Source organism: Doryrhamphus excisus, chromosome 23 (assembly GCF_030265055.1).
Source record: "Doryrhamphus excisus isolate RoL2022-K1 chromosome 23, RoL_Dexc_1.0, whole genome shotgun sequence".
Taxonomy (NCBI): domain Eukaryota; kingdom Metazoa; phylum Chordata; class Actinopteri; order Syngnathiformes; family Syngnathidae; genus Doryrhamphus; species Doryrhamphus excisus.
In genome coordinates, this window is record NC_080488.1 from 6,256,315 (window position 1) to 6,279,158 (window position 22,844).

At 43.6% G+C, this 22,844-nt stretch overlaps 1 long non-coding RNA gene across 1 annotated transcript; it reads right to left on the reverse strand.

The window, feature by feature from the left end:
* Positions 1-12,659: 12,659 nt before the first annotated feature.
* Positions 12,660-13,483, reverse strand: LOC131110624 (uncharacterized). The gene is made up of 3 exons (XR_009120924.1): positions 13,394-13,483; positions 13,254-13,326; positions 12,660-12,982 (listed from the first exon to the last, which is right to left on the reverse strand). It is a non-coding gene; the product is annotated as an uncharacterized LOC131110624 (long non-coding RNA).
* Between the last annotated feature and the right edge of the window lie 9,361 nt (positions 13,484-22,844).

The window sequence follows — 22,844 nt, forward strand, 5'->3', positions numbered from 1 at the left end:
TACCAATACAGATCACATAGATGAAGTGTAAATGTTTAAATGTACTACTGACTACATTCAAAGTCACCAAGTTTTTTTCTTGTGAGATATACTTTTACAAAATGAAAATGGCCAAGAGCCAATTATTTTTTTACCATTTATTTTTATAGCTGATTTCAAGCCAAACAAAGCAAATATGCGTGTTTTATCAGAAAATTAATAAAATGCTGGTAACCACAACTCAACTTTTGTATTTCACAAAGCATTTTTTTCTAGTCCTCTCACATTATTAACTGACAATCTGAATGAAATGCTGATTTTTCCGCCTCTGCTCGGCCCCTCCATACGCATCTGCTGCCTTCTGAACCGCAGATGTGTGATAGATTGTTAGCTGATGTTGAGAGGTGCTGGTTTAGAAGGTGAATAATTAATTGATTAAGTCAAGGGTTCCCAAACTTTACCAACTCAGGGCCTACTTGAAAATCTAAAAAAAAATTGTCCTATAAACTTTGTCCGATAAACAGTAGATAGATGAAATGCTGTGTTCTCAGCATTATTATTATTATTCCCATTTTTTGCTATTAGTTTTGCAACTCGGTAGGACACCTGCACCACTCTCTTGTAGTCACTTGCAGTGACACACGTTGATTCAATTGTTTTTCGTTGGCGCTACATTGTCCTCTGGCCCAACACTTGTAAAAGTGAAGAACTTTTTTATATGTACTCACTGGAATATTTCCGATGACACCTCTTTTTTGTTTTCAGAGATTATTGTTTTCATTTGACGCTTTTTCTGTTTTCCATTTTTCTCGCCACTACATACTACATGCTCCTCCGTTAATGACCCCCTGGCATGATGACCAGTTCCTAAAATATTGTGACAGGTCAATAACACTCAATAGGTTATTACTTAGGCCTATAAATATTTTTTTAATCATGCAATAAATATTTAACAATAAAAATAATTTTAAAAATAATATTGCAAAAATGAATCATATTTTTAATGACTTTTCATGGCCCACCTGCAGTACCACCACGGCCCACACCTTGGGAATCACTGGATTAAGTGACTGAGACACATCTCTTACTAGTTTTATGTCCTGCGTCTTTGAAACCTTCCGCTTCTTACCTCTGCCAGGCTTGTTCTCTATTGTGCGGCTGTCCTTGAATCTCACAATTGTACTTCTCACTCCAGCTCTTGACACTTGGAAACGCTTGGAGAGCATTGTACATTGTTCTCCTGCTATGTGTGCATCAATAATTATTTTTCTCAAGTCCAAACTGATTTCATGAATTTTCGGCATGGGGCTTTCCCAACTAAGAGCTCAAATACCCATATTTGGGCTTTTAAACCACGTTTTAACTTAATTGTTGAGTGAAATCGCCCGATTCACCTGGTCAGCTTTAAGAACATCACCTGTGAAGTTAAAGCACATGATTTTCACAAAAGTTTGTGCAAATGACTTAATATATGGCCATTTCTTAAAGGGGGCTAATAATAATGTCCCTGGTCATTTTATTTTTTTCTTCAATAATTCTGTTTTGGTGTACAAATATAAATAATTTGTGACTTCAAAATAAAATGTGTATGTTCAGAAATGCTATGTGGAAAATTCCTTGCTCTGTTAAAAAAAGTACTTGGGAATATCTTGAAGAAACTTCAAATTTCATAGGGCGGCTAATAATTTTGTCCTCAACTGTGTCTGCAAATGGCCACAGAATGGCCGCAGCTCCATTGTGGATAAGGCTGCCAGAGGGAGACGTCATGTCCAGCCATCCTCATAATATCTTTCCCCTTTTCAGGTATGTCACGGGCAGTTACATGTATTGGTTACAGTGCTGCAATATGGGAACATTTTGAGTATGTTTGGTATATTTTAGGAACTATTAAAACAGTGTTTTGTACCACGTTTTAGGTGCTACATGGCAATGTAAGCTAGGAAGCTGCCATCTGTAATGGCGCTCGGGAGGGGTTTAGCACAGACTTGTGTATTCGTCTTTTTTTGTTTATATAGACATGTATATAATCTTTCTTTAAGAAAATGTGTTAAAATAAGATGTATAAATATTTTGTATTGGACTTGGGGACTTCTAAAGAATGTCCTCGTTGTCATTTAAGTGCACTAATGAATGGAAGGGAAAAATGTACATTTACTGTGACTTTTGATAACATCAAGAAGGCGTCGGTGTGTGTGTCTGTTCCTGCCTGTGCGCTATGTGTTTGTGCTGTGTATGTCACTCGTCCCACTATATGTCAGCTCTCTGCTGATGTACAACCGCCAAGCACTGTTGGATTTAAGGCTTTATGCTGAAAATCTAGTAAAGTTGGGTCCGAATGGACATGAGAACGTGCCCCGGCTTCTGGCCAGAATCCCTGTTCACCTTTGCTGTACCCCGGGCCTCTCTTCTCGGCATAAGCACACCCATAGTCAGGGTAGACGTAGTGGTTGGCTGGTGAGGCTGAAGGCTTCCCTGGTGGACTTTTCTTCTTCTCCTTCCTGGACTGAGCCTGGAGACTGCATTTCCCGACGCTCGCTCGATCCTGTCAACTCCTGCCTGACACCTGTTATCAGCCCGGATGAGGTGTTCCAGCCCCGCCGTCTCTGTTCTCCTCGTCCCCGCTGGCACGAGGTAAATCATTGCAACCTCTGGCTTCTGTGTCTGGCTCCCCGGACAGCAAACGTCGCAGACACGCCAGTCCCTGCCAGGCTTGGTCTGGTAAACACTTGATTGCTCGCAAAAACAAGACGTTTGTCCTAAAGGATTTCTTTATTTCACATGGATTGGATTTCATGTTTGTGACTGACGCGTTGATGACTTTTGGTGAGTCCAGCGCTTCTAATGAACGTTTGCTTTTCTTTACTCCCCGCTGTTGTCTGGTCAGGGTGGAGGAATAGCCACTGTTTTTAAGAGCTCTTATAAGTGCAAGACTGTATTGTGTACTGTGGTCTATAGGCCCCCGAAATACTTTTCTGTTTTCCTGGCTGAAATCCTGCCTAAATATGACTGCATCCTTATTGCCTGTGATTTTAATGTGTGTTGTCCTGATAAGCTAATGGCAAAGAACTTTTTGAACCTCATTGACTCTTTTAATCTCTGATCATGTGACGGTTTTATCTGATGTCGCTCTTCCCTGTAATACTTCAGGTTGGTGCTAGGCACTGCCTTATTACTAATTATTCAACTGCTGCTCAGTTCTCCACTACTTTTAATCTCGTCAGCGTCTTTCCAGAGTCTCTGTGCACCACTGAAGAGCTCAGTTCATGGCTTCATTCCACTTGTCCACAGTTTTAGACACTGTGGCTCCATTAAAGATCAAGAAGCCTAAAACCTCATATCAGCCCTGGTTGCATGACACAACTTTTTATCAGCAAGGTCTCTAGGGCTCTAATTTCTCCTCTTGCTCACGACCCATCAATCTCTGTTGCCTGCTCTGCTGTTTTTAACCAGTTTGAGCCTGTGACTGTGTCTTTTTTTACAGGAGATTGTTGGTCACATGAAGCCCTCTGTTTCCCCGAATGATGCTGTCCCTGCTCAGCTTAAGAGGTTGTCTTTACTTGGAGGACCATATGTTACTGCAGTAATAGCAGCCTGTGTTCAGGTGTGGTCCACACAAATTTTAAACATGCTGTGGTGCAGATCCTAATTCTGCTAATTTCAGGCCCATATCTACACAGCAATGCCAAAGTGTTAAAATCCACGAGCACTGATGACTAGAATAGACATTTTTACTCTTCGGTGTTGTGTAGGCATAAAGTACACTTTTTAGATTGTACCAAAAATGTCTTTGTTGAAAGACTGCTGAAGAGGGCAAAGGAGCACAGCCACACAATGGAAATGTTGCAGAGCAGAAAAGTTTCCAGCTGCGTGTGCGAGGGCTCGTGTATATGATCCCCAATTTAATGTCCAGAAATGCTCATTTAAACAAAAGCCAAAGAAGACACCGGTAAAGTTGTGAATACAGCTTCCAACAACTTCCTCAACATCAGCCATTAGATTAAAACCAGCTTCCCTCCCCAAGTTTACTGGCATCAGGTGTGACTTTCGACGCTGGAAAAGGGACTGGGGGGCCCTTCAGGAGCAAGGAGAACCCACTGGGTCAAAAGTCAAAAAGTTCCTTGACAGCCTGGATGAGAAAATAATGAGAGATCTTCGATTGATGACCTACAACACAACAGACAACATCTTTGGTGTCCTGGAGAACAGGTTTGGAAGCCAAATTGCAATTGCCATTGAGATAGTTGAGGAGCTCCAGAGAATTCCAGCTGTTAAAGGTCATCAGTCCAAGAAAATTGTTGAGCTCATCCAAGTTGTTGAGAAAGTCCTTGAAGACCTGAGTGACCTTGGTGACACCGGTTAAAGAATCCTCTGGTATTTGAAAGCTTGAAAGCTGAAAGCTTCCTGATGAACTGAAGAAAGAGTGGCTTCTTTATGCAGCTGAGAGGATTAGTGATGGACCAGAGAAACGCTTTGGCAATCTTCTTGCCTTCCTCAAGAGCATCTATGAACAGCTGGACCAACGACCAATGCCAACAAAAGAAATCCGATGAGAGCAAGACAAGCCAGAATCAGCGCCTCAAACCAGTTGAGGAGCTCTGTGGGGAGTGTCTCAGGGTGTGTCGTCTGTGGGGACATCAAGCATAAGAAAAAGCTGTACGTGAAGCTGTGGGTCCTCTCTGGTCAAAGTGGGAGGGACTCTGTTGGAAAACAGGGACAAGTGGCTACTCCAAAGACTGTGATCCTGCCAAATCAGATCAAAGAGGAGAGTAACAAATCTCTTGGCCTCGGCTACACCCCGGAGGATAACAACCTTCAAGTTATGGTTGGGATAAACTTCTCAAGGAAGAAGAGGAAAATGAGATTCGGCCAGGACCTTGGACTGGAGCAAGTGAGAGCCCAGACGCCAGATTCACTGACACGCCGAGAGTTACTAAGCCATGTTTCTGGACTGTATGACACCATTGGCCTGACAACACCTGAAAGGGGCCATTTTTGTTCGGAGAGCATTTCAGGAGATGTCGATGAATATTCACCATGGCAACAACGACCAATGTTGCTGGGTCTACCAGCTGATGAATGGCCAGTAAAGTCTGCAAAGGATGTATCAGCAACTGCCAGAGAGTTGGGGAGACGCAGAAGAGATCATTTACTCCAGCACTCACTAGAGCTCAGGTGAAGAAGGAGCCACCAGATCCGGAGCTTTGCAGGCCAACTGGTGTTGCTGCTGTCCAAAACCTGTGGATGAAGGATGGTTCAGCAACCTGACATGCCTGGTGAAGACGGTATCCCAGATTTGGAGGGCAGCAAAATGCTTTGCAGGCCAAAATAGCATCCTGGGAACTCCAAAGTTGGAGTGTCCAGAGTATTTCGTCAGCGGGGGTCATCACTGTTACAGAGCGGCAAGATGCTTTAAGAGACCTTTTTCTTGCTACACAAGAGGGTGTGAGCTTTCCAACCACCACAATAGACCAGCTGGTAGTCTTCAAAGAGGATGAAACAGGGGTATTGGTTTGTAGCGGGAGAGTCCACGCTTTTGATGGAGACACAGTTGGCATTCCCTTCTTACCTTTCAGTGCCTGGGTCTCAGTATTGTTTGTTCGGGAAACTCACAGTAAAGGTCACGAGGGAGTGGCTGCAACTTTACTGAACCTGAGCAGGAGAACATGGGTCATCAAGGGATGACAAATTGCTCAAAAAGTCATTGAAAACTGTGTGATCTGCAAGAAAGCCGGAGCTAGAAAATGTCAGTTAAGTGATGGGTGATCTGCCCCCTGCTCATTCTTTCCCGGTCATGGTCCCACATAGGCTGAACTGCCCCTCTCGAATGGCAACACCACCATACTTCCGGTAGTCGACAGGTTTTCCAAGATGGCGCACTTCGTCGCCCACCCCAAGTTCCCCTCAGCCCTAGAGACCGCCTAAGTTATGGCATCCCCCTCGGAGGTCATTCTCGTCAGCAGTGCCTTTAGTCCGGCTACCATCCCCAGAGCAACAGCCAAACCAAGCGCGCTAATTTGGACCTGGTTAGGCAGCCATCCGGTGTCTGTGCCACCAACAGCCCACTACATGGGCCGCGGACCTCCCGTGGATCGAATACGCACACAACTCCTTCATAAACTCGGCCACTGGACGTTTCCCGTTCCATGCAGCTTAAGGCTTCCAACCACCAGCCTTTCCCACCCTAGAGCCCAAAGTGCGATCCTGTCCGTATCAGCCAACCTCCACCGGGCACGCTTAGCCTGGCGCAACACGAGGTCCACTCTTTGAAGGACTGTTGAACGCAACCAATGGGTGGCTAATCCCCACCGCTCTCCCGCACCACACTACATGGTTGGACAAAAGGTGTGGCTGTCCACCTGAGACCTCCAGGAAGCTAGCCTCTTGCTTCTCCCCGCCTCCCTAAAGTGCAACCTAGCTTTCCATGTGTCACGCATTAAGCCCATCACCCTCAGCTCCCTATGGTGCCCCCTCTCCTTCCTAGGGTGGTCGATGGCCACCCTGCATTCTCGGTCAAGGCTGTGTCGGACGTGAGAAGAAGGGGCAGTGGTTTTCTTTTTTTTTTTTTTTTTTTTTTGTCCCGTCCAGCCATTGGGGCAGATAGTATTGTTGATCTAAATGCCCTTACATGCTAAACAGATTTGCTCTGTGTCAGGAAAGGTGTTGGCTACAACTTCCCTGTACCATGAAATTTTATTTGCCGTTATTTGATGTTTTTGTTATGCCATTTGGAGCGACCGGACCGGAGCAAGAAGAAGAACAGAAAAGAAGAAGAGAAAGGTGGGGTGGGGGGGGGGGCAGTAGAGAGAGAGACAAAAACAGCAGCAACAAGAATTCCCATAACAACAACAGTGACAAACAGAACAGTTAAATGTCAATAATGGCGAAGGGTCACAATGGAGATGATATCAGTGAAATGAAACAGTCCAACTTACCAGTAGCAATAGTAACAATGAAGACATGACCCATGATAGTACACACAATTACAGCCATACAGTTACAGTAATTAAAATCTCACTGCTTGACATCATTATTACTGTAATAATAGCATACCAATAGCATGTAGACATCAGGGATAAGATGGTAGATTGTGTAGAGAAGCACCCATGTGCTGTGAGTGTCCATATGGAGGTGTGTTGTGTATGTGAATGCGAGTGTGTGAATGTGTAATTGTCACTGAGAATGACAAAAGGAGAGAGACTGCCTTCTACCACCCAGCAAACCCTGCCCCGCGCAGCCAGGTCAAGCCCCCACCGCCAGAGATCCTCCGGCCCCGTGGGTGTGGGCAAAGCCAGGGCCGACTCCCCAAGACCCGTCCCCGAAGCAACTCCCCGAAGAGACCAGCAAGAGGCCATGGAGGAGCAATCCCAACCGGCAACAGGGCGCCAGCAGGCCGAAGGAGAGCCGCACCCCCGAGACCATACCCCACTAGGGCAGAAGGGCATCAGAGGCCACACACCTGTGGGCACAGGGGCGCCCCCGGCAACCGGAAGGGAGCCCGTCCACGGCCGGAGGCGCCGCCCCCCCGCCCCCCACACACCGCCAGGAAGCAGAACCCGGCCCGCCCCAGGTAACCCCAGGCCTGACCACCGACATAGGACCGCCCCGGCCAGGACAGAAGAGGCCCGGGCACACTGCCCCATGGAGGACCGGGCGGTAGAGATGGAACGCCTTGCGCCAGACCCCTGCAGAGCCCCCCCCCCGTATATCTATATGTATCTATATGGCCATATACACACACACCCATATATATATATATATATATATATATATATATATATATATATATATATATATATATATATATATATATATATATATATATATATATATATATATATATATATATATATATATATATATATAATTATAATAAAACTACTCATTATTTATCTAAGTATTTAAAACAATAAATACATAAAATAATCTCAGACACAATCCCATCCACTCAATACGCACACACGCAAGCACACACTGTGGATGTCCCCGGGTGGGGCGTCCGGGGCATCACAGGGCGGGGGACCCAGGGGTCCCAGACCCACAACCAGGCCCCGAGCCCAGGGAGGTACGGACCGCCAAGGAATAGCACCCCCAGACTCCCCTCGACCACGGCATCGGGGCTACGGCAGTGTGGCAGACAAAGGAGCGGGTGAGGGGAGGAGGCCCGCACATGAGCAAGCGGAGGGGGCGAGCAGGTGAGTGGTGAGGCGCTCCACCGCGCTGGCCGACACCCGCCGGGCAGCTCACCCCCGTGAGGGAGAGTCATAGCTCCAAGTCATGGGGAGGCCAAGCACCAGAGCCGAGGAGTTAAGACCAGCGCAAGGCCACCGACAGACCCCACCATCCACCGGGAGGGCCGTCCCCTCCCCCGCCCCCAGAACCAGCAGCGCTCCACCCACGTACCGGAGAACCATCCCCGACGAGCCCTAAGACAAGACTGGGGATGGGCAAAGACAGGGACAGCGATGCGGCAGAGCATAGGACCAGTGGCAGCAGACACCCAAACGCCCGGAAGAGCACCGCCCCCCCCAGCAGGCCCCACTTCGAGGAGCATGCCCCCCATCCCCACACGCCACCCAGGCCCCCGTCCCCATGAGCAGGATCAGGCCCCCTCCCAACACACAGCCCGGTCCCCGCAGCAGCCACCACAGCGCAGCAACCCCAAGCCACCACCGTAGACTTCAGGCCACCAGCAGCGCGGACCCCACCGCCTGGAGGCCGGCGAACGCCCCCCCCCAAGGGCACGTTGGTGCCCGCGACCCAGGACAGACCCAGGGAGGTAGCGCCAACCATGACCCTAGGGCAAGCCCCGGCATCAGCTGGTTCCTGGACCCCCAGAAAGGCCAGGCAGACCAGACCAAAATATCCTGCAGCCCAGGGCACCCCGAGCAAGCCGCCAAGCCCCAGCAGCCAGCGGGCCATTCGCGGGGGTAGGCAGAAGGCTCTCCCGTCCAGCCCGCTACACCTGTGTGTGTGATGATGGTATTGTGTAGATTGTGCAATTAAAAATAGGCCTGCCCCATAGGGCTGACCTATGTGTCTGGTGTATGTGTATGTGTGTGTGTGGAGGGAAGCTGAGCAATGGTGGGTCCCATACCTGCCCAGATCCCCCCCAGAACTGAGTGTCTAAGGTGCGGTTAAAATTGAAGGGTGACCAGGCCAGAGGAATGCCGAGGACAAAAGGGCATCCGCAAGGAAACCCCTCGCCCCCGGCATAACCAGTTGCAGGACACCCCCCAAAGTCCTACATGTATGTGAGGTGGTGCAGTGCAGCAGGGAGGACCGGGGCCCCACACATGCCCACCCCGCACTACCGACCAACCGAGCCGGGCAAGCCAGCCGCCCGGAGCAAGCCGTGGGCCACAGGACCAACCACGAGCCCCACCCAGCCCATCGTGGCAGCCAGTCCGGCCTGCCAACTCCCCCCCGGAAGGGGGGGGGCAGTGGTTTTCAGTAACTGGTCGACTGGGAGGGGTACGTCCAAGAGGAGCTGAGAATAAGGTCCTCTGAAACTGCTCCACTTGCCTCTGCATCTTGTGGTCCACCACACCAGCACACGTAACATTCTAAATTTCTATTTTTCTGTGTTTGAAGGTTCTTTACCTGTTTGGCCTAATGATTTTCAAAATAAAAGAAAGAAAAGAGAGAAAGTGGATTCTGGTCCTTGAGTAAATCCCAATCCGGCCAATGGAGTTGCACGCACTAAAAGCGCAAACTTCACAAACACGAACTTTCCACATACGGACACTATCTTCCCTCATGTGTGGACATTCAAGGGTGCACACTCGATGTCCATACGCCACACATGATCCACGTCACACATACACATACCCCTCATTGAACCGCAAGACTATCATCTGGCCGCTGGTGCACATGCCAAACGAAGCACTTCCAGACTGCCCATTAAGAAGTGGAAATCGGTACACTGGTTATGGTCAGTTGACCATTGGACTAAACCAAGTTGCCAGTTTGAATGAGAGACGCCTGGTTTACAAGGTACACAAAAACACCGGGTTGAGGCGCGCTTCGGCAGCAATCTTTCGTGAGGATTACACAGTTTGCAAGACGAAAGAAACACTTCATCTCTTTCTAATGTGCGCCACATGGGAATACAAACGAAAGAAAAGTATTTTTAGCAAATAAGTGGGACAGCACTTTGGTCACAGAGTCTTTCCTCCAATGATCCAGTATAGTGTATCCATCTGATAATATAGGCTCCACAAGGGACTGCTTACCTGCACACAGCGAAAGTTTCTCCTGCACTAAAATTGCAACATTGTGTCCGTATCCTCCCAAATCTGCACTGAGGCTCTAATCACCACGCACCGATCCCCATATTTTGCAAGTAGACGGCACACACTTGGAAGTACCGCAGCGTGTGACCACCACTTACAAAAACACAATACAGACAGACTTGCTGGCTGCAGGGACGGTCGCAGCCAGCAGTGTGGGACCGGCCTCGAGCTTGAAGAGTGAATACATTATCCAATGACAGCTGTACTCATTTTAGACTTGTAATCGGCAAAAATGCATTCTCTATAACCGATACTCGTTTATAATGATCCCTATTGTGCACTTTTTTTACAATATGGCATGAACTTCTTTTTCATTTATTGCAAAAAAAATTTCTGTTCCCCAACCTATGGCTGCCTTCACGGAATATCGGACCCAAAGAGAATACAGTATATGTGGTTTATAGTGTGATCCATTTGCCCCCATTCACCATCACATTTATTTGAATTAGGGCTGGCTTCACAACATAAACAACAACAATCCATTCTGCACGGGAAGCAGAAGAAATGAAAATAGGACAAAACATGGCTTGAAAATGACAAAGTGAGGCTGTAATGAAGGAAATGATGAAAGAGCGTGAGTAGGAGAAAGAGAGATGGTGGTGATGAAGAGGAATCTAACTAATGGAAACTGGGAAATGAGAAAGGATGGACAGAAGCAGGATTGATAGCAACACTCACACTGATGTTGCCAGAATGGCATATGTGAATAAAGCTAGTTTTCTGGAAATATAATTTCTACCTTGGCCTCGTGCATCCAAAAAAAAAAAAAACCCAAAGGGAATAATCAATCTACATTTAATACCTAGGTAATAGGTTGTGTATTGTGGATCAACAACATTAGCAGCATTCTGCAGCATCCAGAACATGCAGGTCTACCGTGTGTGGGACTTCCTGTCTTTGTGAGAGTAATATAAGTTTTACACCCTGCAAAATGAGCCCCAACAATGTCTCACTGGAGTCGCGCTTTAAAAAGCATTAGATTGGTGCGGCACTTGGGCTTGAGATTGAGGTCCACAATGTGATCATACATAAGGCAGCGGCTATAAAGCCGCGGCCCCAATCCGCTGTGCTTGCGAGTGTGGGCAACATTTGGGGACGAGTACTGCCTCAGAATGGATTTTGGAGCATGTGTATGTATGTACCACTTTTAGTGCAGGAGGTACTTTCGTTGTGTGCGATGCACCGGACTTTGGATGATATGTGACACGCGACTAGTATGATGCGTGATGAGCCGGCTGGGGGGTACCAGCAGAGGTGGATAACCCTGCTTTTCACTCAGGTTTTCAGTTAATAATGTGAGAAGACTAGAAATAAATGCATTGTGAAATACAAAAGGCGAGTTGTGGACACCAGCATTTTGTTCATGTTCTTGTAAAACGAGCATATTAGCTTTATTTGGCTTGAAATAATCTATGAAATCTTACAAAAAATAGTAGTTCTTGGCCATTTGCATAGCTCTCACAAGAAAAAACCTTGATGACCAGTAGTAGCCAGTAGTACATTAGTACAGTAGTAGTACATTTAAAGTTTCCCAGCATCACTACCTGCGATAACATATGCTGTGTCGTCACACAACATGGAGGCCCTCAGAACTGTGTTGGCTGCCTCCTACTTAGGCAAAGTATGGGCAGAGCGGGGACGTGGTTTCTTGCCATACACTCCTACCAGCTCTAAAAGCATCTGCATCAGGGTACCTCCAGTTGTCCCTGTCCGCCTTATTACTTTTGTTTTGGCAACTCAGTGACATTTTTCCTGGAGAGCTGCAAGCTACAGCCTCCAGCTCCCTTGGTTCCCTTTTTTGTTGCTACCTTTGTTTATTATTGCCTCTTGGAACATTAAAAGACTGTCAACTGCGCTTCCTGCCTCTGCATTCTGTGGTCCACCATACGCACAACTTAACGCTGGAATTACAATAAAGTAGCTCTTATAGTCGACAACTCTAAAACTGTCTTGCAGTCTTAAAAAATGGGCCAGGTAATTTATGGATATTTTAATGCATTTTTATGGGTATATTAATGTTCATTTACTGATTGAAGCTGTACATATGCACATGCCTATGAATGTTCAACAGTAATTCACAACTTAAAATACATAAGTGAGCCAATGCAGTAATGAAAAACATCTTCAATAGTGATAGTGTAACCAGTTATTTAATTAGTTAATTGCAATCAATAAAGACTGTTGGGAAAATAGACTATGATCAGAAGAGTTTAGGTAAGTCTCAAGGAGAGAGGAGAAATGACCTGGATACACAATCTGAGTTTGCTTAGGCAGTGTATTCCATATTTACATGCATGGGCATAAACCCCAAAACAATATAACAAAAAAAGAAAATACAAGATATATAGTGACAATTAAGGTTCAAAGTTTAAGTGCTCAAGGTTGTACGTGATTGAATGGCCATTCAGTGGGTGCTATTTACAACAAGAATATACAAGGTATGCAATGTGTGAGATTCACAATGGTTTCTTTCAGCTGATAATAACCAGTCCATTGAGTCTTGGTGGTGAGAACCTCTAGTGTGAGAGGTACAGACCAAAAGGGGGAAAAAATTGAGGGAACAGTTCAGGTTGGCTGCAGTGAAATCAACCTCCTGCCCGCCCTGAAGGAGCAAGTGGGTCGTCAGGTCATTCACGTGGAGTCCAAGCCGGTCCTGGCTCTAGGCCTCCTTCACTTAGCTCACCATCATTGTTCTGTACCAAAAAACTGGCCTGTATAAACACAGGGCCACAATCAATTAACCAAATCAACTCCGACTACAGGCAGTAGATGGTGTTATTGTTAAGGATCTGTGTGCACACAATACTCAATATACTAATTGCATAAGGTGTCTAGAATATAACAATTAATATATTTAAATCGATGACATAATATGGTACTATATTATTCATCCCATAATTCTCATTTGCTGTTCATGCTAACCAGCCCACACAATGAGGCTGGGTGGCTAAGCTAAGTGAAGCCAATTTTAGCAACACTTACCAGTTCCGTTCAATATATAATACATGAAATGCTCCTAGGTTGTGCTCCCAGTCGTAGCAGTGGTAGTGGGTGCCTATAACGTATTTAAATGCAGCAGTGTTAAAACAAATTATTGCTTTAATATAAATTTGCAAGCCTACCTGTGCAGCAAGTGTTTCCCCATGTGTGTTTGATGAATGTCTTCCTGTTGGCTATTTATTGGTTACTGTATGTCATGTGATCAAGGGTTGAAACTCTGATTGGGTGCACAGAATCACATGAGTCAAACCACATGATTCAAATCACCCATTGCTGAGAATATATATGTGTATATATACATACATACGTACATATACCACATCCCTTGACATTTGTGTACGTATGAGCATCGCACAACAACTTGCAACCTGTAACAGCGACATACATACATATACATACATAAGGAAAACATGTTTAATCCCTTCAAACGACTTTCTAGTACTTTTAGATCTAGTCGTGAGCGTTGCATGGCAAACCGCTACAGTCTCCCTACTGAATCACGCCACGCTATGATGCCCCTTTGCTGGTGAAAACATCTCATTACATGGTCAAAATAAAATAGATAGAAAGTAGTGGATAGTAAGGTTCAATTATTACAACAATTGTGTGGGACTGCCTGTTTAATTTATTATATTTAACATTTCCAACCGACTACATATGACTGACTTAAAGTGCACTACTTTGTTTGTTGTAATTTAATGTATGTAGTTAAAATTCTATAATTCAATTGGCATATACAATATTCCAAGGGTCTGGATGTATGGGTGCATCAGGGCTGATTTATCTGTCCCATCTTATTTGTAAATCTTGTGTTTATATATGTGAGGGTTAGTTGAGGATAAAAATATGCATTGCATTGTGTCCTGTCAAGTGAGGTGGTATAACCAAATAAGAGCAAGGTTTGGGAATTCATGTCATTGTTATCATTCATTGCGATTGTTTGACGACCTGTCTAGGGTGTGCCCCACCTCTCGCCCGAAGTCAGCTTGGATGGGCTCCAGCACACCCCTGGGACCCTGATGGGGATGCGCGGCACAGAAAATTGATGGAAGTTATTATTCAGGGTGCCTATCTAAACTAACGATTGAATACACGAGGTAGCTCTTCTCCCTTGAATGCAAACGTGTTTTGCTTCTCAATACTCAGTATTGTGCCATTATGTTGTTGGCCAACCCCCAAGAAGATGAAGAAGAGTTGGTGACACCTTCAGTTTGTCGCATGCAAAAAAGACTATAATTATCCTGGATTATAACAAATATGAACAAACAGTTGAAAGCTGACGGTGACCTATACTTACTAGTGAATCACCAGGAGATGGCCAATGCTCCTGTTCTGTAACATCCTATATGTGTCTGCATACAATGCAGTGGCGTTCTGGACCCATATCCTCCTAACGTGGAATTAATAGGAGGCAACTTGCACCCTCCCTTTGCATACTAATCACCCTGTTCCCTGTGAATCATCACAGATATGGGTGAGTACACATGTAATTGTTTGAATGACTTAATTGAATGAGACACCCAATATGCTGTATATACTACACAAGCAGGAGATTTCAACTTTTAGGAAGGAAGTTTAATCAGTGTGTGATCAGAAGATGTAAATTGATGTTCTGAGGTTCTTAAAGGGACTGTCACTCTTTAGTGCCAAAATTCGCTTTAAAGAATGTCTGCCTTGGTAAGATGCTACAGGGGGAACGGACACTTAGATGCTAAGCCACGCGCAACACACACACACACACTCACATTAGCTATGTTTGTTGCCAGCTAACAATAATGATTAGGCAAAGATTTGCTTCCAACCGTAGCTACTATTGAATGTATAGCAAATCTAGAGCTGGGCGATGTATCAATATTTTAAAAATATCGATATTTCTGTTAAGCACAATATCAAAAACAAATATATCATTCATATTGATTGGATTTCATGTGGAGGTCTTATGTTTCAAGATGGTGCCGCCCGAGTGCAAGCTAGCTACGGTTAAGCTCTGTATCTTCTGCTGTGTTTTTAGTGTTTAATAGTGCTTTATTTATTACTTCCTTATTGTTTTGGGTATCATACCGACACATTAAGCAAGTGTGCAGCTATGGATGTTCATCTTGTTACATTCGTAGCTTGCCACTCTATTGTTTACACTCGGCAGCAGCTGTTATGTTAGCTTTGAGCACTCCTTTGCTACGTGGCGTGATCAGACATCCCCGCTAGATACAAAGGAGGAGAGGCTGCATAGCGGATATAAAAAGACGAATATAAAGGTTACTGTATAAAGATACTGTATAAAGCTTACCGTCTGTCGTCATGGCGGACCGTGGGATGGAAGCGCTAATGCCGCTAACACTGCTACAGAGAGACTATCGTGAGTGCCGCATGATTGCACTGAAGATTGAACTTTAAAGATTGATTATATTTAACTTTTTCTAGGATAATATACTATTTTATATAAGCAGCTATTGTTCAATGAGATTGTTTACATTTCATCATCATAAAACTTTGCATGCATATTTGGCTTCGGGTTTCATCTAAACTCACTTTGTGGAAAATATATGGGGATATATATCATATATTGATAGTCTGCCAAAATTTCTCCAAATTTCCAGTTTTCACTTTTCTGAGACAGCTGTTGTGCATGTGCATGCACTATGTCCATGCATATTAATACTACAGAGCGGTGAGTGAAACCTAGGAAACCCTCACAACTTGCGTTAAATGAAATGATTACAAAATTAAACTTTGAACAATGACAAATATAAAGATATATTTGTTCTGGCTCTCAACGAAGGCTGTTGCATCTTTCACTTCTCCTCTTCCTTATTTTCTATGCTTTTCTTCTATGTCTGGTTTTAGCCCTGTCTCATACATTTAAGAGTCTCTCTCTGCAATCTCTTTAAATCTAAATCATGGAAATGATCAACTGGTCTTCTTGACGAGAAGCTCCAGTTCGAGGAACCTGTCTGCTCTGATGGAATGATCACGATTAGTACATGATGGACAGTTGTAGGGAAGGGAAGTAATGTGCCTGGCGATTCTCTTTTCTGTGGAGGGCATTGCAGACGTATACCGATTTGGAACCATGATAACAGATTTGGTGCCGTTTGGATTATGCACTTCCCTGGTGTACTGCATCACAGAATTCGCTGTTGGTTCAACAGCCCCCCCCCCCGTCATGATTGATATGGTGGGTAAAGCCACCAATTAACATTTGCATGATGCATGTAGGGATGAGCGAGTTCACCACTATCTTTATCTTTATCAGTTCACCCATCTAAATTATCTGTATTTGTAACAGCACTCCAACAGAGTGAGCGGGGCTTAACGCGGTGGTAAGTGGGTGTGGTTTAACCTAAAATGGGCGGAGCTTATAGCTGTATATAAGTCCAAAATTGATTTGGATTGATCAGAAGTTACTATATTTATTGCTTATAATTCAGCCATATGTGTATGCATGTAAGTGATCCTTGAGACTTTAGTCTGTAATTATATATATATATATATATATATATATATATATATATATATATATATATATATATATACGTATAATCTAAGTATTCTAAATATTTCATATACATATGAGCTGTGTGTAGTTGGTGATTCATGCAAACGTGTCAGTGTTGCTGACTATATTTTTCTCAAAAGCACCACATTCAGTATTACAAGCATTTTTCCAACTGACTTTATATCACCAGCCAAACAGACCTAAACAAGCAGAAAAAACACTGTCAGTGACTGATGCACAATCGTGCCCACTGGCCTGAAAAACTTCCCCCTATAGTTAGGAAACACGTTAAAGATTGCAAGGTGCATATTGCAATATATTGGGAGGAGAATAATATTTATAAAATTATCTGTTATGCTCAGTTTTTTACCCTTTGTATTGAGTTGCAGATTCCTATAAGAGCAGCTACACACAATAACCTACACAGAACATGTTCTAGATCTTCCAGAATCTAGACGATTCCAGATCTTCCAGAATATTCCAGCTGGATTTCCTTGGATTCCTGGTCTTAGTTCATTCCAGCCACGGCTGCCTCCAGGCATGCCCACTCCGCTGTGATCAGTTACACACCCAAAGTACTTCCTAACTACACACTTGTCAGAGGCACCATTGGTGCCGTGGAGCCGGACATGAGGGCGCCGCGTTGACTAAATGCAGACAATCTTGACACAAAATCGGTCGTGGAAATGTGATCAGTGCACATTTGCGGGACTACCAGACATTGGTGAGCACTGTGTTTCTCTCCACCTCCGTGGATTAACAGCATATCCGACATTAATGCACCTTTCTCTTGCTGGGAATAACCAACTAACTTCTTCCATTTATGGGTCAGAAAAGTGGAAAAAGCACAATAGGTTCCCTTTAATGTCTAAATCCATGATTTTCAACCGGTGGGTGGGTCATAAATGCATTTTCACTTGGTTGGGGAAAATATTGTAACGACCCAATGTCTCTGGATGCACCTTGTACTCTTCTTATCTGTGCTATTTGCTTGTGATGCAGCCACAAAGTGTGTGTCATGTGTGTCCGGGTGACTTTGTCAACCTTGAGCGGTCCAGGAAGGGCATTGAGACATAGCTACAGATAAAAGGTGTCAAAAAAGTGTTTGCTTCCTTCTTGATTTCTGACAAAACAAAAACCTTCACACAGGGGCCATGTGGGATTATTTTCTCTCTCAATAATACAAAGTTTCATTTAAAAACTACCTTTTGTGTTCAGTTGTATTGTTATTGACAAATATTTACATTTCTTAGATGACCTCTAACATTTATGTGTGTCAACCACTTAAACAGGAGGAGGCAAACACTTCTTCACACAACTGCATACTCCTGGTCAAAATAGAATAATTTAAGACCAGTTGAAAATAGTTAGCATTTTGCTCTTTTGGATCGCAAAGACGTTGGACAAAAAACTGGAGTTAGACACACAAAAAAAAGCAATTAATTGCAAACCACCATTGAATTGAAATAGGCCATTCATCAGCTGATCAAAACTTTAAGACCACAGGCCCTTGTAAGGCAAAATCTTGTTAAAAATGTGGATTCAGTGTTATTTTCTGTCAGGTATTCACAGTGTCATGGTCGCTTGATGGCAAAAGCAAAAAAAGCTTTCTCTCTTTGAATGCCGTCAGATTGAGCTGCATAATACCTCTGTAGTGTTTTCAACAGGGATGTTGGTGACACCGAGCTAAACCACAAATGAAGACCCTGGAGTTCAACTGCAGCGTTTAATTGCCTTCCTTTATATATATACATATATATATGTATATATATGGGGCGGCACGGCGGTCTGGTGGTTAGTGCGCAGACCTCACAGCTAGGAGACCAGGGTTCGGTCCCCGCCCTCGGCCATCTCTGTGTGGAGTTTGCATGTTCTCCCCGTGCATGCGTGGGTTTTCTCCGGGTACTCCGGTTTCCTCCCACATTCCAAAAACATGCTAGGTTAATTGGTGACTCCAAATTGTCCATAGGTATGAATGTGAGTGTGAATGGTTGTTTGTCTATATGTGCCCTGTGATTGGCTGGCGACCAGTCCAGGGTGTACCCCGCCTCTCGCCCGAAGACAGCTGGGATAGGCTCCAGCACCCCCCGCGACCCTCGTGAGGAAAAAGCGGTAGAAAATGAATGAATGAATGAATGAATGTATATATATATATACATATATATATGTATATATATATATATATATGTGTGTGTGTGTGTGTGGTGAAAAAAAGTGCATGTCAACACATTGATCAGCTGCTACACAATCAAATGCTTCAAGTATAAATATCATAGTATAAATATAAATATCTAAATGAATTATAATACAGTCAAACTTGTGATAATTCAACATGAGTGGCATCTACTACAATCTCATACAGTCTCTAGCGAGCGATCTTTTCGCTGATGATATCCGGAAGTGAGCCAGAATCGCATCCTCGGAACCGGAAGTGTATTTTAGCGATAACATTTTTTTCATATAAATTTTTATAGTCCATGAATTTTTTATTTTAATAACTTCTAATCACTTTTTGGAAAATAAATATATTTTAACATTGTTTATTGAAACCCATTGCCTTAAGGGCAGCACAACCTCCTTGAAGGATTTTATTCAACTGAAGGGGAAAGTGAGCGGGATAGCCACTAGGGCCACAGCTCGTGGGGACTGTGAATTACCACACAGATTTCCCACCTTTGGACAAACAGTGCTGTAAAAGGAACACAATATTCAACAGTAAGAAATTCCCAGGCATACACAATATTCAAACCAATCTCGAAAAGTGGGTGACACAAAAGGAAGCCTAGCAAGTCTTTATTTACACTGTTCATGTTCTGTGTTTATTTTTTATATTATTTACTGTGTATTGTTTTTACTTTGTTATTTCTTTGTTACCTGCCAGGGGACTACAGATGGAAACTAGCAGTTGTGCTATAATCTGGCATATTTACATCTGTATTGTTTGCAGATGTTCATCAATATGGATTGTCTCTAATAATGAAATAAATAAGGCCTCCTGCGGCATATCATTAATTCTGAGGTTGGATGCGGTAATACAGTCATTTGAAAGTGTGGTCAACTTCAACTCTATCAGTGTCACTGAATCGCAGACCCCTAGAATGCTGAAAGAATCCGTATCGCTTTCAAATGTGTAATCACGTCTCTTCCTGCAGCCATCCATTATGCAACAAGAGAGGCCGAGTCTGTGAATGACCAGCAGACAAATTATTATGTATGGGAAAATTATGCTAAGAATACATGAATTGAAAGCAGTGTGCACCCTTCCCTCCTTAATTATACTCTCAGGTGGACTTTCAGGAACATCTATTATACTGTATACCAAAACCATGATGTTGTCTCAAAAAAACGGAGTAAGTTATGTATTAAGAAAGGTATTTTATTTGACCACACACAAATTGAATGAAAATGAAAAAACACCAGATGACCAGAAATGTACAAGAGAGGGGAAATATTATTGTATGAAACATGTTTGCTGTCAAGTTTGATGTTGGTGAGCAAGGGCTGCCTTATGACCAGCAATTTATTATAAATAGTAGACCTCGACGCATTACGTGACAGTTGCAAGTCAAGAAGTACATCAACAATGTTCGTAAAGAGATCTCAGGGAAATTTGCTAACTGACGATGGATAAAGTGCCTAACCTGGAAGTACCATTTGTTGCTGAAATTATACAAACATATTATCAATTAAAAGGTCCCAAAAACAAGCTATACCAAATCTCCGCCACTCCCTACCCAGAATGTAGGGTTAGAAGAGATGGTGAAAGGCAGAATCCTGCAGTCGGCACGATGCTAATAATACTACCAAATCATTGCCCATCGAATATTGGCTGCCCAATAATATCAATGAATATCAGGCCATCCCCCATTTTGCTTAGGTTTTTGGAGATGGATTTTGTTCAACCTGGGATGCTTACCCTTCCATGTATAGGAAGTTAAAAGCAGAGTGTTGAAAGAAGACTTTGAAATGAAGATTGGGTTGGATTGAAAGAAATACAAAAAGAACGGCCACATTTATGAAATTGATTCGACCAACTAAAGTAGTGGAAAGGGGTGACCGCTGTGTCAGGCACTGACTGCCTCATATGATTCAATAGGATCAAAAAAGTTTGTTGAAAAGACATTCGTGCTTTTCGTAACTAACTTTGGCTTTTTCGAATCAGTAAATTTGTTTTCCACAATCTTAAACGGGAACACTGCCAGACCTCCCTCACTGAAAATGTATTACAATTTTATTTATACCCTGAGAAGTGACCAAAATGATTTAGGGAAACAGAGCAGGTCGGGATGTATCTGGGTGTGAAATTAAGCTTAATAACTTATCTGCACATAAAAGCACCTACTCCTCGCTATTACAAGGGTTCTATGGCCAAATCGAATAATAAGGGGCAGAAGTGACACCCTTGTGTAGTTCCCCTGTGAAAATTAAAGGGTTGTGACACCTGAGAGTTGATAAAGACTGAAGCAGTAGTAAATTTATCCAGATGATGAGGCTTGGATGGAAACCAAACTTGTATAGAAGTTTGTATGCCCACTTTATGCGGTCAAACACCTTCTCTGTGTCTAGAGTAATGGACATTTATCTGAACTGGTTAGCCAATAGTTTTCCTGCTTTCTCGCCATGAACATGAAACCAAGTGATATTGCAAAACTGGCAATCAGTGATGTAAGTAAAAATGTAGTTTGGAGACAACTCGCAGTTTGTATAGATCAGGATACTATTATACTACTATACTACGATTGAGAACATTGTCCAATTCCTGAATTTTGTCTGCCAATTCTATCTGTTTGCCCTATTTTTTGTTTAAATGGAATAGGAAATAATTTGGCCCTTATATATATGCCTTGAAAGCACCCCAAACTACTAAACTAGATATATCTGGGGGCAATTTTTCTGTAAGAAAAAAATGTATTTGGTCTTCCATTAATTTAGCAAAATTGCTGTCAGAAAGAAGGTTTGAATTGAATCACCAGTGCTTTTTAACTTGAGAGAGATTCGGGAGAGCCAGGGATAGTAGGACTGGGGCGTGATCTGACGTTACTATGCCATGGCAAATTAGTGAGCATACGGAAAAAGGTCACTCGTTATGAACAAGTGTTCATTACGGATAATGCATGGCTGGATACGAGTATTAAACGAGTAAATTTCGTCATTATCTGTATTCGTGCTTACATAAAAATGCTCTGTGATTGGCCAGTCACACACAGCAACCGCCTCTCCCTAGATCGACTCTGCAAATGTCATCATAAAAAAGGTGTGCTACCTACAAAAGAAGAATTTTGTTAATTTTCAGTTAGCGGTTCACAGACAGTGGTAATGGTAACTTGTATTGATTCCCCACAATATTGGGTACAGTAGCACAGGAGCGGCAACAAGCATTCTGCATGTATGGCGTGCTGAAAGGTTACACCCCTTTCAATACATTGCAGTATACACCTTGCAATCTTAAACGTGTTTCATTACGTACACTGTGCATTTATGTATAACAGCAGGCACAATCGTGCATCAGTCACTTAGTCTGCTTTCCATGGCTGGTTTGGCTGGTGATATTAAGTCAGTTGGAAAACTGCTTGTAGTACTGATGGTATGGCAAACAGGAGAGAAAGATACAGAATACCCCTTATTTGGGTGAAAGAGACACCCAAATATCAGAGGCACTGAAAGTAGATTATTTTCAAAAAGAGCTGAACGTATGAAGCTGATCTGCACTTCAGAACAGGGTTGGAGAGAGGAGCGGTCCAGCACCGGATCCATAAAACAGTTATAATGGCCACCTAGCATGAGAGAATGTGAGCCCGGGTCCTCACTGAGACAATGACGAAATGACCATTAACATCTGATAGAACATTGTGATGCACAAAGTGGATGTTTTTTACGATCAAGAATTAAGGCACCATGCACCCCCCCTTCTGCTTGGAATGAAAAATTAAAGTGCTGGTCCCTTACTGTGTCATTAACCAGAGCCACGAATAAGACTCTCCTGCAAAAACACAAATGCTACTTTCAATTGATTTATATGTGCAAATACCGTCTTCCCTTTTAAGGGGTGATTTAATCCCTTAACGTTCCAACTACCA